Below are 16,965 nucleotides of genomic sequence, written 5' to 3'. Positions count from 1 at the left end.
ACTGGACAGCATCACTCTTAGCATATTCCATTGGTCAGGCAGGCGCAGAACCAGATCTGTATCTGGGGGACTTAGGTCCACTTCTTAACAGGAAGCATGCTAATGGAATTTGAAGGTGTGTGTGTGAGAGAGAGAGAGTCAGTCATGTATCTCTCTCAGCCTTCCACAGGTAAGATTGCTAACCTTTCTATGGGGAGCTTCACCCCACCATTCATTGTGTAGAATGCTGGAGGGACTTCATTCAGTTTTAGTCATTGACCACAGGGTGGGTATATGATCTCAGTCTGACCAGCAGTCATACCATATGCATGTGGCTGAAATGACTGATTGGACCTGGAGTGAGCACATGCCTCGTTAGGCCAATTGTATTCCTTCACCAAGACTATGACAACACAACCAAAAACAGTGTTCTCCCCACTTCTTCTGATGTTGCTATAACAGTAGTAAAGGCCTGTGACCTTTACTTCACTCCTTGCCACAGAAAAAGAGTTTGTCTGCAGTAGGTTTGGATCCCATATGCCATACAAGTACGTGGGTGTAGCTTCCCTGGGTGTCAGTTTCCTGCCTTAGTAATGATATTGACCTTGCAGGGTTCTTTTAAGGACTAAATGGGACATGGTAGGTAATTTTTAAATGGAAAATATGATTATCATAGCATTATTCATACAATATCTGATACTATATGAAGCATAGTGACTTATATAATGGATGAAAATCTTGAAGTTTTATAAAACAAAAGTTTCCAAATATTTGAAGTTTTCTAGATCTTACATTTTGGAGGACATGCAGAGTTGATCAGAGCAATGTTAATTACCTAGTTAGCAAAAGTGAACACACACAAAATATATGTTAGATTGCATCTGGGGATTCATTTTATGCCCTAAATACCCATAGTTATTAGAATAACTAAACATTACAGATATAATTGTAATATTTAATTGTTTTTCCTTATCTAAAATATGATGAATCAAGTTTTATGCATACACGTGACAACATTGGTGGTATTCACTTCCTGCAGGCAGCAAACAAGCAGATGTGTCCAGAAGATGTGCATTGTTGCAGGGATGGAGGATGTGTAGTGGCAAATTAAGGGAACAGTGCTGGGTTCAGAAATGGCATCATCACAAAAGTTTGAAATACAGACATTTCACAAAAATGGGAATGTACCTACAACTGCAGATATATCCACAATTAAATTATAATTAACTTATATAAAGAAAGCTGAGTGCTGAAGAATTGATGCTTTTGAATTGTGGTGTTGGAGAAGACTCTTGAGAGTCCCTTGGACTGCAAGGAGATCCAGCCAGTCCATCCTAAAGGAGATCAGTCCTGGATACTCATTGTAAGGACTGATGCCGAAGCTGAAACTCCAATGCTTTGGCCACCTGGTGTGAAGAACTGACTCATTTGAAAAGATGCTGATGGTAGGAAAGATTGAAGGCAGGATGAGAATGGGATGACAGAGGATGAGATGGTTGGATGGCATCATTGACTCAATGGACATAAGTTTGAGTAAACTCCAGGAGATGATGAAGGACAGGGAAGCCTGGCATGCTGCAGTCTATGGGGTCACAAAGAAGTGGACATGACTGAGCAACTGAACTGAATCTGTTTTCTTATTTTCTACATTTTATAAATAAAATCCTATCATTTCACCAATGGTTGAATGCATATCGAATCTGTGATAAATTCTGTTTTCAGCTTTGAGCTTATGTAGCTCATTTTTGTATTCTTATCTTCCAAAAAATGGCCTGCGTATATTTTTTATCAAACAGAATCATGTGAAATTGTCCCTAGACTAAGTAGGTGGTAAAGAATCTGCCTGCCAGTGCAGGAGATGTAAGAGACATGGGTTAGATCCCTGGGTCAGGAAGATCCCCTGGAGGGGAGGGTATGGCACCCCACTCCAGAATTCTTGCCTGGAGAATCCCATGGATAGAGGAGCCTGGTGGGCTGCAGTCCATAGGGATGCAAAGAGACGGACACAACTGAAGCGACTTAGCATGCACATACTCACTCAGTGGCCATGTTATATACAATTCAGCATAAAGCATTGGTTAAGTGATGGTTAATGCAATTTTGGGGGCTTTCCTTATGGCTCAGCTGGTAAAGAATCCACCTGCAGTGTGGAAGACCTGGGTTCGTTTACTGGGTTGGGAAGATTCCCCTGGAGAAGGGAAAGGCTTCCCATTCTAGTATTCTGGCTTACAGAATTCCATGGACTACAGTCCATGGAGTAACAAAGAGTTGGACTCAACTGAGCAACTTTCACTTTCAATGGACTTTTTAAATTGGGTTATTCATTTACTCAAAAGCATGAACACATATGCTAACAATATGCAATAGTAGTAGGAAATGAAATACATCTGCAGGAGGAGCCAAGAGTAGAAGCCTAGAGAAGGGAAAACGTATGGTAGGTACTCTTGAAAGTTTATGTAGCAGTGAGAAGTAATCTGGGCCACACACTGTGTTCATTAAATTTTGTGTCAGTGATTCTCATGCAGGAGAGCTAGAGCTCCAGACACGTAGGAGAAGTCAGAGTGTTGGTGGGTGGACAGATGGAAGCCCCTGCAGAGACTCACTCGGTCACTGTGCTGTTCACACACACAGACATGGCCTGTGTGACACATAGGCACACGTTGCCATGGTGTGTCTTTGAACTTTAGTTTGAAAGTCCACTGATGAGAGATGAGAATCTGTGGTCCATGATACCCTCCCTGCCTTGCAGTTTTTAAAAGCCTTTATCGCTATCTATATTTTGTTATTCTCAGTGTTCCCATTGAGTAAAGACTTATGGCTGGAGCATTTTGTATGTAAGAAAACGTAAGTTATAAATGTCTTTTCTTTTTCTCTCTCTAAGCCTGGAGGAGTAGGGGAAAGATCAATAAAAATTACAATTCAGGGTAACTGAGGAAATGACTCTGCAGATGTTTGAGTTTCTTGGTGTTTCTGACTTATATCCCAAGGTGCTGGGGTGAAAAATTGTGGGCAGTGTAACAATATGGTTAAGTGGGTTCACAGCCCCTTGAGAGCTAATTAATATCTGCTGGGGTGGGGAGAGTTGGCAGTGGAGCGCTAAAGCTTGTTTTCTCCTTCAGTTTGTTCTTCAACATCTGGATGAAGACATAGGTGATACTTTTATGATATTTTTAGGTGAAGGTGATCTTGGAAAGCTTGAATAATTCCCCAGGGTGCATTCAAGAATATGATAATAGAGACAAATAATAATATCCTTCACATAAATCTTTATGCTCACTTACTGAGTACACAAAGTCACTGAAAGTAGATAGGTTCTCATTTTGTAAGAAAAAAAATGCCAAGGGCTCCATATTTACATAAACACAACCGAGACATCAGTTTGCTGACAGAGGTCCATATAGTTAAAGCTGTGGTTTTTTCAGTAGTCATGTATGGATGTAAGAGTTGGACATAACGAAGGCTGAATTGATGCTTTCACTTGTGGTGCTGCAGAAGACTCGTGAGAGTCCCTTGGACTGCAAGGAGATCAAACCAGTCAATCCTAAAAGAAATCAACCTTGAATATTCATTGGAAGGACTGATGCTGAAGCTGAAGCTCCAATACTCTGGCCACCTGATGCCAAAGGCCGGCTCACTGGAGAAGACCTTGATGCTGGGAAAGACAAGGCAAAGGAGAAGGGCGTGGCAGAGGATGAGACGGTTAGATAGCATCACCGACTCAGTGGACATGAATCTGAGCAAACTCCAGAAGACAGTGGAGGACAGGGGAGCCTGGCGTGCTGCAGTCCATGGGGTTCCAAAGAGTCAGATATGACTTAGCAACTGAACAACCACCACCTGTGTGCATGTGTATCTGGGGCTGTTTCTGGAAGGAGATGCCAGTGGTAACTGGTTGTTATAGAGAGGGCCTCAGGGAATGGAAATCTTGGACAGCAAGTGATAACTTACTTTGTAACAAGTATATTTTTTTCCATTCTTTGAATTTCCTTTTAAGCCATGTTTATTTTCTTTAATGTCCATGTGATTTTTTTTTTCTAAAAATGTACTTAATCAGAAGGAACAAGTGAAGATGCACAGGGTTAAGGGGTTGTGGATTGAAAGGAACCAAATTGGAAAAACCTGAGGGATTGTGATCGTTGTAAATTCAAATATGAATCAACTTTCAGATGCAGTTAGTTGACAGAAAGTGAATCCCTTAGGTCTCAGTTGTTTACCTTCCATATTAGGCCATGATGGTCTCTGGTGGAATGCAGAGTGTATCTTCTCAAAGATTAAGAGACACGTGAAGGACTGAGGTTCAAGTGCCATTGCTTAAGGGGTTTATGTTTGGAAAACTGGGTCTGGCCAGGAAGATCTAGCACCCTATTCTGTTTACCTGGGTCAGTGAGCAGGAGTAATCTCCAGGTGTTAGCCTAAGTTAGTTTTTTTTTTTTTTTTCAATAAGTCCTTAGATGGCTTTTCCATTTACTGGGTGGGCTGTCTGGAGTCACTCTATAGGCTTCTTGTTTTCCTCCAAAACCAAAAGATGATCATACCAGATCCTTAGACTTAGGCCAAGACAAAAATAAAACCAAACACACCCAAAATGATGAGCTAGTTTTACATTCAAAGAAAAAGTTCATTGTTATTAAAGATTTCTCAACAGTAGCCTAAATTGTGAAATGTGGTGAAATTAACTTTCTTGACATTTATCTTAGGATATTTAAAATATTATGAAAGTATATGATGACCAGAGATGCTTTCCATTTTGAGGCTATTTGCAGTGCTTATTTTTTGATGAAAAATATGTCGTTGCTCATTTTGGTACACAACACTGTCCTTAGCAAAATTCCCTTTTATATTTGACATGCTTACTGGCGCCTACGTTTGTTTTTGCCTGATATTCAGTAATAGCAGCATAACTTTGAAAAAAGGTAACAGAGCAGCAGTGTCTGCTGATGCAGAACAATTTAAACCTACTGACTTTATTTAAACCCAGGGATGTAATACAATTAGAATACTTGATGCTGTGTTGTAGGCGGACATGCAGCTTCCATTTCCTGTGTTGATTCATACTCCATGAATCGTTGGTTGCACCAGAGCATTTTGGAATCGTATTTGGCCTCCTTCAAGGTAGTGGTAGATACCCTTCTCTCATCAGAAACTATATGCATATTTTTAAAATTTATTTTTTATTGAGGTATAGTTGACTTACAATGTTTCTGGTGTACAGCAGAGTGATTCAGTTATATATATGTGTGTATATACATTTTTTTATTGTGGTTTATTACAGGATATTAATTATAAGCCCCTTTACTATATAGTAGAGCCTTGCTGTTTATCCGTCCTATATGCGATAGCTTGCATTCTGCTAATCCCAAAGTCTCAGTACACCCCCTCCCTCACCTCTCCCCGCTCTTGTCAACCACAAGTCTGCAGAAACTGTATTTTAAGCTATAGAATATGAGTGTGTAGAATATATAAATATATAGAATACACAATTGTGACTGGGAGATTTACAACCATATCAACCATATCAGCCTCTGTGTGCTGCATGTTTTTTCCTATAGGGAGAAAACCAGACACAAACTGGATGCTGGGGAAGCTCACGCCAGCCTGGTATTAAACGCACAGGCATGATAATCTTCCTTAGTCCCCCAGTGCTTAAGCAGAACTAGCAGTGTTCCCAAGCAGATCTGTCTTAACCACAATTTAGAGACTCTTAAAAACCAGTCATTCTCGCAGGTGTGAATCACTTTTGCTTAATCTCTAGCTTCCACAGAGTGGGTTTTTAAAATAGTTGCTGTTGCTCGCAGTGCTGCCGGAGGAGATGGGAGGTACATGGTGTATTGAACACCTGCTGCAGAGCATCCACATCATGCCCACACCTGCCAGGACAGCTGGCACCCCGCGTGAGGGCAGACACACAGCCTGCTGTGAGGAGCTACCTCTGTTCATTTGAGTCTGAGAGAAATTTGGTGTATTGGGGAAAAAACTCCACAAGATTTTATGCACAACTGCCATGCAGATAGATGGGACAGATATTAAAAGTGGTCATCTTGGGACTGTGACATATATTATTTCTATTTTCTGGATTTTTCATATTTTCAATAATACAACAAACGACAGTATTTTTTATAAATCAGAAAAGGTTATTTGAGCTTTTTTTTGTTGTTGTTGCTTTATCCAATCATCTCATATATAAAAAGATCATAGAATAACAATTCCATAGGAAATTTTAGGATTGTAGTATTCTGTGATCCTGGTTTATTTCCTCAATTCTTGTTTTGGAAATAGAGGAAACTAAGCAAGAGCGCCTCTCAAAGAGATTTTCTTTCCCAGCAGGGATGCTTACCTCAACTTAGGAGAAGACAGACTCTATTTAAACATCTTTCTCGCAGTCTTAGATTTTCCCAGTTATGTAGTGCTGTTGCTGGTTGGTTCTAAGGTAAGACATTTCTCAGAGCTCTGGGGGAAGACAGGTGGTTACTTGGCCTGATGGAGAAAGCTGGAACTTTGTAGGTGATAAAAGCAGGTAATAAACCACTCAACTTGTAAAAACTGACTCCACCTGGTCAAAGAGCCATTGGTTACTTTGATGTATTCCTTAGCTGCTTAATTTACTTATGGGGTGGTTCTGGCTCTGTGGGTCTTGCAGCTGGAAAATAGACTTCTTGATAGGTAAATCCTTTTGAAAGATTAGTTGTAAGGCCAGTTGCTGTGTTCACAGCAAAGCAGTTCAGATTTATGGGAAAATGCACAAGAGGCTGGCAGTATGCATCGCCTCTCAAGAGGAGGCTTGGGGCTCTGGACGGGGGGATGACCTACTTTTCCTTGTTTACCCATTAATACTGTGTTCACTTAGGTCTGGGTACTTGCGCTGCTTCTCAATTAAGCAGCAACTAGTAATTGTGCATGGCTCAAACTTTTATTTTCTGACTCTTCCTGACATGATTTTCTGTCCTCTACCAGGGATGACATCAATAAAAGTTTGTGAAAAAATTTTTTTGGGAAAGATGTGTGTGAGCTGGTTCCTACAATAAACGTTTAGCCAAATATGACTGGAGATACTTGGCTCTCATCATGGTTTTTTTTTTTTTTTTATTTTGGCCTTATGAAAAGGCTGTTGAGTGTATCATTGTCCTGAGGAGTGATGTTTTTCTTTTGTGAAGTGTCAAGAGATAGACCTTTTGTACTTTTAAAAGGGGAAGAGCCTTGCCGTGCCTTCTCTGAGAGTGGTTTGGGGTCACCATCTCCAATCTTACTATCCCTCTTGCTTTTTGAATCTTGCTTGGAAGTCAAAAAGACAGCTCACACTCAACTTTCGTAAAACATGTTTTTCTGGTACTTCCCTGGTGGTCCAGTGGTAAAGAATCCACCTTCCAATGCAGGGGACTTGGGTTTGATCCCTTTTCGGGCAACGAACATCCCACGTGCCATTGTCAAAAAAGCAAAAAAAAAAGTTTTTTGCCTTCTCATCCCGGTGGGAAGGCTGGGGGAATGCTTGCAAGGGACTCTGCCCTGGGATCACTCTCAACCCCCCACCCTCCCACCACACGTCCTGCTCCTGCGGTGGCTGCCTCTCACCTCTGCGCCCAGCCCCGCAGCTGACTGCTCCAGGTCATTTTCTCATCTCATTCTTGTGTCAGTGTACCCTCTTCTCTCATAAGTATTCTAGATTCTAGTCGGCTCTCCATCTCATCCATCCTTCAGTCTGCTGCAAGGTGATTCTTTTTTATAAATGCAGATATAATCTTCTTACTGTTTTTTTATTCAAAAGCCTCTAATTCCCTACCTTTCTTTCTAGGATATTGTTCTCAAGGGTGTTCCTGACCTGCTCTGGATAGAAACTTCAAGCCTCATTTCTCAGCACTCCTTTACACTGTAGCCCCATCTGAGCTCTTAAAAATCTCAGTGGTTCATGCTCTCTTTCTCCTACGTTCTTTCCTTGGCCCCAAAGGCGCTCCTGGCTTCCTGCTTTCCTCCGCTTCTTTACAGTGTGGTGCCAGGCAAGCCTTCCTGGCTCCCATCATAAGTTCCTTTGTCTCATCTGCTCCCACCAGTTAACTATGCATAGATTTATTCTTGCTCTCTGTAATTCTAATTGTTGCTTTACTTATTGCTTTCTATACTAGATTGTAAATTCTAATCTACAACTTGTAAGGGGAAAGCATCTTTAAAGGGAACAGTTTGGTAGGGGGGGAGCTGGAGTTTTTAATAGGAACAGTAAGAGAATATGTAGTTATTTTGAATTTTTTTTAAAATTTAATTTTATTAAAAACATTGGAGTATAGTTGATTTGTCATGTTGTGTTAGTTTCAGGTGTACAGTAAAGTGATTGCCTTATACATATACATATATGCACTCTATTTTAGATTATTTTCCTGTATAGATTCATTATAGCGTATTGAGTAGAGTTCCCTGTACTATACAGTAGGTCCTCATTAGTTATCTCTTTATAGTAGTGTATATATGTAGTCTTGATCTCTCAATTTATCCCTACCTCCATTACTCTCCCTGCCGCCCTCCCCCCCCCTCCCGTAACCCTAAGTTTGTTTGTTTGGTTTTTTTACATCTGTGACTGCATTTCTGTTTTGTAAATAAGTTCATTTGTACCTGTCCCCCCTTTCTTTTTTAAAGATTCCACATATAAGCGATGAAAGTGAAAGTCGTTCAGTTGTGTCTGACTCTTTGCGACCCCAAGGATTATACAGTCCATGGAATTCTCCAGGCCAGAATACTGGAGTGGGTAGCTTTTCCCTTCTCCAGGGGATCTTCCCAACCCAGGGATTGAACCCAGGTCCCCTGCATTGCAGGCAGATTCTTTACTGTCTGAGCCACCAGGGAAGCCAGACACAAGTGATACTATGTGATATTTCTCTTTCTCTGTCTGATTTACTTCACTCAGTGTAACAGTCTAGGTCCATCTGTGTTACTGCAAATGGCATTATTTTTTACTTAGTGTTATTTCTTTATCCCTCTATAATGAAGAGTCTGGCTCCATTTTTGATGTTTGACTATTGATAGCTCTTCATCCCTATGTTCAGGCCAAGGCAGAAAGAGGAAGACGACCTCAACAGAAGTAGGTTACCTTTATTCAGGCAAGGAGGGGCGACAGTTGGCCTAATGACCAGGCTGAGCGCGGAGAGGGATCAGGGAGGCTCCATATTTATAGGGAGGTTTGTGGAAGCGATAAGGGAAACATTAATCAGGCAGGATGTTTTGGGTATTCTTTAGTTGAGATGGCATTTGTAGTTGGGCAGGGGGTTATAAGTCTTCTGGGCAGGTGTAGGGGTGGAAGGTTTCCGGACAGGGGGTGATAAGTCTTCTGGGCAGGTGTAGGGGGTGAAAGGTTTCTTGGCAGGGGGTGATAAGTCCCAGATAGATGCAACTGGCCTGGAGCATCAGGGCGGGACCTAAAGTTCTGTTTTGTTTTCTCTGAAGTTAGATGATTCAGCAAGCGCCTTTGAAACTGTTGTTTTCTTTCCTAGGCCCCAAAGACTCCTTCAGTCCCCATCAATCTTACCTCTCCTTTGTCCCACATTCGGGAATTGTGTTCAGAAAGTGCAGGGTCTTCCTTCCATGCAGCAGCATGAAGTTCAAACAGTGCCAGCGCTGGCTCACCTGTGCCATTCCCCTACCTCATAATCAACACAGACCCAATCCACGCTTTAGTCTCCTCTTTCGAGGCATGCTTAGCCATGCTTTGAACCCATGCATCTCTCCACACAGAACTTCATTTTGTGAGTAATAAATCTGTCTGTGCCTTGTTGGTGAGTTTGTGGTGTCATCAGTCTTGGCATCTGAACCAAATTTTGGTTGAGAACCTCCATTTCCTCGTGAGGTGGGGGCCACAGTACTTCTTCCTGGCCCCAAGCATGAGCCTCCAGACCCAATGAATCTGATATTTTATGTGTACAATACTCATATAATATTTATTGCATGGATAGAGGTAAAAGGACAGATTCCAAAGCACTCCAGCATGCAGGCTCCTGCTTTCAAACAGAAAGGCGATGAGGGGAGACGAGGAAACAACAGTGAGCACTGAGAAACCACCAAGGAAATGTATCAGTTCAGTTTAGTCGCTCAGTTGTGTCTGACTCTTAGCGACCCCATGAATCGCAGCACACCAGGCCTCCCTGCCCATCACCAACTCCCGGAGTGTACTCAAACTCATGTCCATCAAGTCGGTGATGTCATCTAACCATCTCATCTTCTGTCGTCCCCTTCTTCTCCTGCCTTCGATCTTTCCCAGCATCAGGGTCTTTTCAAATGAGTCAGTTCTTCACATCAGGTGGCGAAAGTATTGGAGTTTCAGCTTCAACATCAGTCCTTTCAAAGAATACCCAGGACTGATCTCCTTTAGGATGGACTGGTTGGATTTCCTCGCAGTCCAAGGGACTCTCAAGAGTCTTCTCCAACACCACCGTTCAAAAGCATCAATTCTTTGGGGCTCAGCTTTCTTTATAGTCCAACTCTCACATCCATACATGACCACTGGAAAAACCATAGCTTTGACTAGATGGACCTTTTTTGGCAAAGTAATGTCTCTGCTTTTTAATATGCTGTCTAGGTTGGTCATAACTTTTTTTCTAAGGAGCAAGTCTTTTAATTTCATGGCTGTAGTCACCATCTGCAGTGATTTTTGGAGCCCCTCCCAAAATAAAGTCTGTCACTATTTCCATTGTTTCCCCATCTATTTGGCTTGAAGTGATGGGACCAGATGCCATGATTTTAGTTTTCTGAATGCTGAGTTTTAAGCCAACTTTTTCTCTCTTCTCTTTTACTTTCATCAAGAGACTCTTTAGTTCTTCTTCGCTTTCTTCCATAAGAGTGGTGTCATCTGCATATTTGAGGTTATTGATATTTCTTCATACAGTCTTGATTCCAGTCTGTGCTTCATCCAACCCAGTGTTTCTCAAGGAAATATATAAATATGAGTTATTCTTTGGGTCTCCCTGATGGCTCAGACGGTAAAGAATCTGCCTGCAATGTGGGAGATCTGGGTTTGATCTCTGGGTAGGAAAGATTTCCTGGAGAAGGAAATGGCAACCCACTCCAGTATTCTTGCCTGGAGAATTCTTATTGCATCACATGTGCTTGCTTCTCACTGAGTGCATTGTGGTTGTCTACAATAGGCGTTTATACACTTCACAGAATGCAGTAGATTGGTCCAAACAAAATTATGGTATCAGACAGTGAATTTTAAATCTTTATAACTCGGCTCAAACACATCTTTATTAGTCAAAATAGGAACCATTGCAATCAATACATTTTTGCCAATGAGAAATAACTTGGTGTATTCTTGTAGCATAAAAATTCGTGTTTCAGGACTTGACGAACTCTTGGAAATCATTTTCTTCCTCTTGCTGGTTGTGAAAACATTTTCTCTGCAAAAAGTTGTCCAAGATGCTTGAAGAAGTGGTAGTCAGTTGGTAAGAGGTCATGTGGCTCAGCTGGTAAAGAATCCACCTGCAATGCGGGAGACCTGGGTTCAATCCCTGGGTTGGGAAGATCCCCTGGAGAAGGGATAGGCTACCTATGCCAGTATCCTGGCCTGGAGAATTCCATGGGATGTATAGTCCATGGAGTTGTAAAGAGTTGAACATGACTGAACGACTTTCACTCACTCAGGTGAATATGGCAGATGAAGCAAAACTTCATAGCTCAGTTCATTCAACTTTTAAAGCGTTGTTGTGTAACATGTGGTCAGGTATTGTCAATGGAGAAGAACTGAGCCCTTTATGTTGACCAAGGCCAGCTACAGGCGTTGCAGTTTTCGGTGCCAGCCACTAAGCTGGTCATTGCTGGCTGTTGTATAAAATCCACTTTTCATCACACATCATGATCCAATCAAGAAATGGTTCATTGTTGCTGCATAGAGTACGAGAAGGCTACAATTCAAAATGATGATTTTTTTGATTTTCAGTCAGTTCATGAGGCATCCACGTATTGAGCTTTTTTGCCTTTCCAATTTGCTTCAAATACTGAATGACCATAAAATGGTTGATGCTGAGTTTTTTGGCAACTTATCGTGTAGTTGTAAAAGGATCAGCTTTGATGGTGCTCTCAGTTGATCATTGCCAACTTCCAATGACCGGCCACTGTGCTCCTCATCTTCAAGGCTCTCATCTCCTTTGCAAAATTTCTTGAACCACCACTGCGCTGGACGTCCGTTAGCAGTTCCAGGGCCAAATGTGTTGTTGATATTGTGAGTTGTCTCTGCTGCTTTATGGCCCATTTTGAACTCAAATAAGATCACTTGAATTTGCTTTTTTCTAACATTTCTATAGTCTAAAATGAATATAAAATAAACAGCGAGTAATAAGTCATTAGGAAAAAAAATAAAGTGAGAAATGTGCATTAAAATTATGTATAACATAACCACATTTAAGAATGTATTCTGATATCAAACAACAAATTGCAACAAGGCAGAAAACGGCAGTTACTTTTGCATCTGGTAAATGTGTGTGAGGTTATTCTTTTTGCCACAAAATGTCATATGACCAGTGGGATATCGTCCATGAAGCTATGTTTGGTGAGAACACAGTGCTGCCCCAGAGCTTGTTTCCTGGCTCTGCTGACTTCCATGAATGACTCAAGTGGGCAAGGCTTCAATCTAATAGGGTCACTCCCCTGAAACAGGCATAGTCGGGATCACATCAGTCTATTCAGGTCTTGTGCTCTGTGGAAGGTGTAGGGTTGGAGAGTGGATGTTAAATCTAAGACCCCTTGTTTGAATGATGGTATCATTAAAAGTCCAAGTCTTCCTCTTTGGGAATTTTTAAGGTCAGGGTGGCCCAGCCCTTAAAGGACCCAACAAAGTGATGAATCCTGCATTTCAAGCCAAATTGTGTCGGTTAGTGACTAAAAGAACAAGAAGCCTCTTACTCAGTAGCTAATCCTGATTCAAGCACTTTGAAAATAGCTCCAATGAAAATCACACCAGGAGAAGGACAGCAGATGTCTGTTAGCAAAACAAAGCATAATGAAACCCTTTCCTTTACGCTTTTACAAGAACCCAAATCACAGGCTACCGAAGTGACTTTACAGAATACCATTTTTTTCCCATTCGTTTCTTTTAAAAAAAAGCGACTAACACATTGATGTAACAATACAAAGGAAATGTCAAAAATAGAAAATGTGTCTTACAATTCTTCTCAATATGCATTATTACCATTCAAGCCTTGTTCCTGTGATTGTATATTTTTAAGTAGGTATAAATCTTTTATGTTATATTTCATTTTAATGGATCATATATTTTTCCTTTTGGAAGCGCAGTTTTGATATGATCATTTTAAAATAACTGCACTACAATGCATGTTATTAATCAATTGCCTTTTCCAAAATTATATCCTCTGGTTGGGTGTTTAAAAGTTTTCCAGTGTTTTCTATCATAATTTCACGTAACAATGGTTTTGTTCAAGTCCATCTGTGTTGAACCTTTTATAGAAGCACAGTGTGCTTCTCTTAACTGTGTCTTTATATTATCTTCTTTATAAACAGGTGTATGAAACTAATAGATTTCAAAAACAGGGGTAGTGATGTGGCTTAAATGCTTCTTGATCAGATGGTAAAGCTGGATTTAGTTGTAAGTATAATGTTTCTAACTTGAAACAAGCATATCGGAGCTGTTCTGTGCTCTTTAGTGCTTGAGCAAATTGGTATTAAACAGTACAGCAAACTAGGTCATTATTCCTTAATGCCGAAGAGCGCCTTTTCCTTGATAAAGGCATATTTGGAAAAGAAATTTCATTGGCTTCTGCAGCTCACAAATATTCTATTCAAGGGAACAAGCATATTATGATGGCTTTACTTGAGATCAAATCTTATCAGAAAACCAAAGAAAATATTAATTTATTAAAACAATAATACTGAAAACAAAGACAGCTTTGTGTTTTTTTCCTCAGGACGTTGACATTTTAATGGAGGTGATGGACAAGTAGAGAGCAAATTAAAATGTAGTGAGCTGTTGCTGCTGCTGCTGCTGCTAAGTCGCTTCAGTCGTGTCTGACTCTGTGTGACCCCAGAGACGGCAGCCCACCAGCCTCCCCCGTCCCTGGGATTCTCCAGGCAAGAACACTGGAGTGGGTTGCCATTTCCTTCTCCAATGCATGAAAGTGAAAAGTGAAAGTGAAGTTGCTCAGTCGTGTCCGACTCTTCGCGACCCCATGGACTGCCGCCTACCAGGCTCCTCCATCCATGGGATTTTCCAGGCAAGAGCACTGGAGTGGGGTGCCATTGTCTTCTCCAAGTGAGTTGTTAGGTCAGTCCTAACAAGATTTGCCTTTTTTGTGATCAAGAATAATCTCTGAACTTATTATGATCATGGGAGGAAAGCTGTTAGGAAGTGTGAAAGACTTTGAAATGAGCAAAAGTGATTAATGGGGTCCTTTCTAGTATACTTTCCCAAGTTATATGTTTCTTTCATTGGCTTTGAGCTAATTTACAGCTCTTTAAGTTGTGAAAAACTGATAGTAATGCAAGTGATTATTGTCCATAAAATATAAATAATTTTTTTCTGGTGCCTTACTTGTCTTGGAGCTGTTCACTAGTTTTATAACTATTTGTAAACTCATTTCAGTATTCCTGACTGCCCCTATATGCATGCATGCATACTCAGTTATGTTCAACACTTTGTGAATCCAGGGACTGTAGCCCGCCAGGCTCCTCTGTCCATGGGATTTCCCAGGCAAGAGTACTAGAGTGGGTTGCCATTTCCTTCTCCAGGGGATCTTCCTGACCCAGGGATCGAACCTGCATCTCCTATGGCTACTGCATTGGCAGGTGGATTCTTTACCACTGTGCCACCTGGGAACATAATTCTAACAAATTTTAACTTCTTACTGGTTCCCTCATTAATTAATGAATTAAGGAAATTCTTTTGCAAGTGTTCATTTTACATTTGTATGATGGTCATGATTTTAACTTTTTTTCCCCAAAGAAATAGCTTCTAACACTAGGGTACAGTAGCCGCTTAGTATTTCTCTTATACAACCTTTAGTAAAGGCCACATTTGGCATATCATAGGCTTTCTAACAAGACTGACTTTCAGTGACATAATTTTGCAATTATCCAGCCTAATTCCAGTCTACGAAGATTTATTGATCACTTGCTCCATACACATAGAGCAGTGATCAATAAGATACACCTGGGTGCCATAAAGTCCACATGGGTACAATTACAACTCCAGGCCTGACTGTGCTGTGTGTTATGTTATGTGTAATAATAGAATCCTGCACAAAAGGCCTTGAGAGGCTGAATAGGAAGCAGTGAATTCCAATGAGGTGGGATGTGCTGTGCTTAACTTAGATGGCAGTATTTGAGTCTTGTAGGGTAGTAAGTACGGTTTTTACTGATGGAAAGAAGAGGAAAGGGCACATATTCTGGAAGTCAGTGGGATATGGAAAGGCATTTTGTCTGGACAATCACTTGTGTAGATGGGTGTGGGTGGGGCGGGGATAACTTAGGGGTAAATAGGAGATGTGAAATTCGGAACAGGACCAACTTATGAAAGGTTTGAATGTCAAGCTTTGGAAATCAGGACTAAAATCTAGAGCAGGACTAAATTCTAGAGCAGGTAAGACGTATGACAGGTTTTTGTACAGTGAATGATCTTCATAGAGGGGAGATGATTGGCGTGTGGCATCTTGAAATATCCCAGCTGCTAAACTTGGAAAAGATTTGTAATACAACCTGTATGTGTGGGTTATTTTCACCCCCGATAGCCTGGGAGGGTACACTAGACAAAACTGTCCTGGATCATTTTTGCCCACTTCACTCTTTTGCCTATATTCCTGATGCTCTCCATTGTGAACCTTATATGCTTGAGAGTCTTCTTTTTTTTTTTTTTAGTATTGAATTTGTTACAGTATTGCTTCTCTTTTATGTTCTGGTCTTTTGGCCAGGAGGCTTGCGGGATCTTAGTCCTTAACCAGGGGTCAGACCTGCACCCCCTGTGTTGGAAGGTGAAGTCAACCACTGGACCACCAGGGAAGTCCCACTTCATTGTAGTTTTGATTTGCATTTCTCTGGTATTCAGCGATGTTAAACATTGTGTTATGTGTTTGTTGGACATCTGTGTGTCTTCTTTGGAGAAATGTCTCTTTAGGTCTTGTGCCCATTTTTTAATTGGGTTTATTTTTTGTGGTTGCATGAGCTGTTTGCATCATTTGCAGATATTTTCTCCCAGTCTGTAGCTTGATAATATCTTGAGAATATTTGCAGCTGTAGTCATCATAGATATTAACCTGTAATTTTCTTTCTTTTTGTTTTTGGTGATATCTTTGTCTGGTTTCAGTATCAGGATAATGGTGACTTCATAGAATGTTTTTGGGAATACTCCTTCCCTCCTGTTCAGTCTTTTGGAAGAGTTTGAGAAGGATCAGAGGATCGGTATGAATTCTATGTACATTTGGTGTGTGCATGCGTGCTCAGTCGTGCCTGACTTTTTGTGACCCCACTGACCAGGCTCCTTTTTCCATTTGATTTCCCAAACAAGATACTGGAGTGGGTTGCCATTTCCTCCTCCAAGTGATCTTTCCAACCCAGGAATTGAACCCACATCTCCTGCATCTCCTGCATTGGCAGGCAGATTCTTTACCATTGTTCCAACTGGGAAGCCCCATTTGATACATTTGATAGAATTTGCTTGTGATTCATCTGGTCCTGGACATTAGTTTCTAGGAAGTTTTTTTTATTATTACAAATTCTATTTCACTTCTAGTGATTTATCTCTTCAAAATATTTGCTTTCTTTTTTAAAAAAATCAGAAATTTTCCATGTAAGCACAAATAGATACACCTCCATATTTCTAGTGTTATTAGTTACTTCTAGGATAGGATGCTAGAATAACAATTATAATAATAAAAAAAGTATTATTACATACTTCTAGGACCCTGATGCTGGGAAAGACTGTAGGCAGGAGGAGAAGGGGATGACAGAGGATGAGATGATTGGAAGGTATCACTGACTCAATGGATGAGTTTGAGCAAGTTCCAGGAATTG

At 40.9% G+C, this 16,965-nt stretch overlaps 1 protein-coding gene and 1 long non-coding RNA gene across 2 annotated transcripts in view; one reads left to right on the top strand and one right to left on the bottom strand.

Annotated features, from left to right (window-relative positions):
- The window catches only part of LOC129632100 (uncharacterized), a 200,581-nt gene that overhangs the window by 28,547 nt on the left and 155,069 nt on the right, over positions 1 to 16,965 (top strand). The gene's annotated exons all lie outside the window — the stretch shown is intronic.
- LOC129632396 (uncharacterized) lies at positions 3,213 to 6,475 on the bottom strand. The gene is made up of 2 exons (XR_008704496.1): positions 6,314 to 6,475; positions 3,213 to 3,631 (listed from the first exon to the last, which is right to left on the bottom strand). It is a non-coding gene; the product is annotated as an uncharacterized LOC129632396 (long non-coding RNA).

The sequence above is a fragment of the Bubalus kerabau genome, chromosome 17, assembly GCF_029407905.1.
Source record: "Bubalus kerabau isolate K-KA32 ecotype Philippines breed swamp buffalo chromosome 17, PCC_UOA_SB_1v2, whole genome shotgun sequence".
Classification (NCBI taxonomy): Eukaryota; Metazoa; Chordata; class Mammalia; order Artiodactyla; family Bovidae; genus Bubalus; species Bubalus kerabau.
The sequence above is the reverse complement of the archived record's forward strand: the minus strand, read 5'-3'. Positions and strand labels throughout refer to the sequence as shown.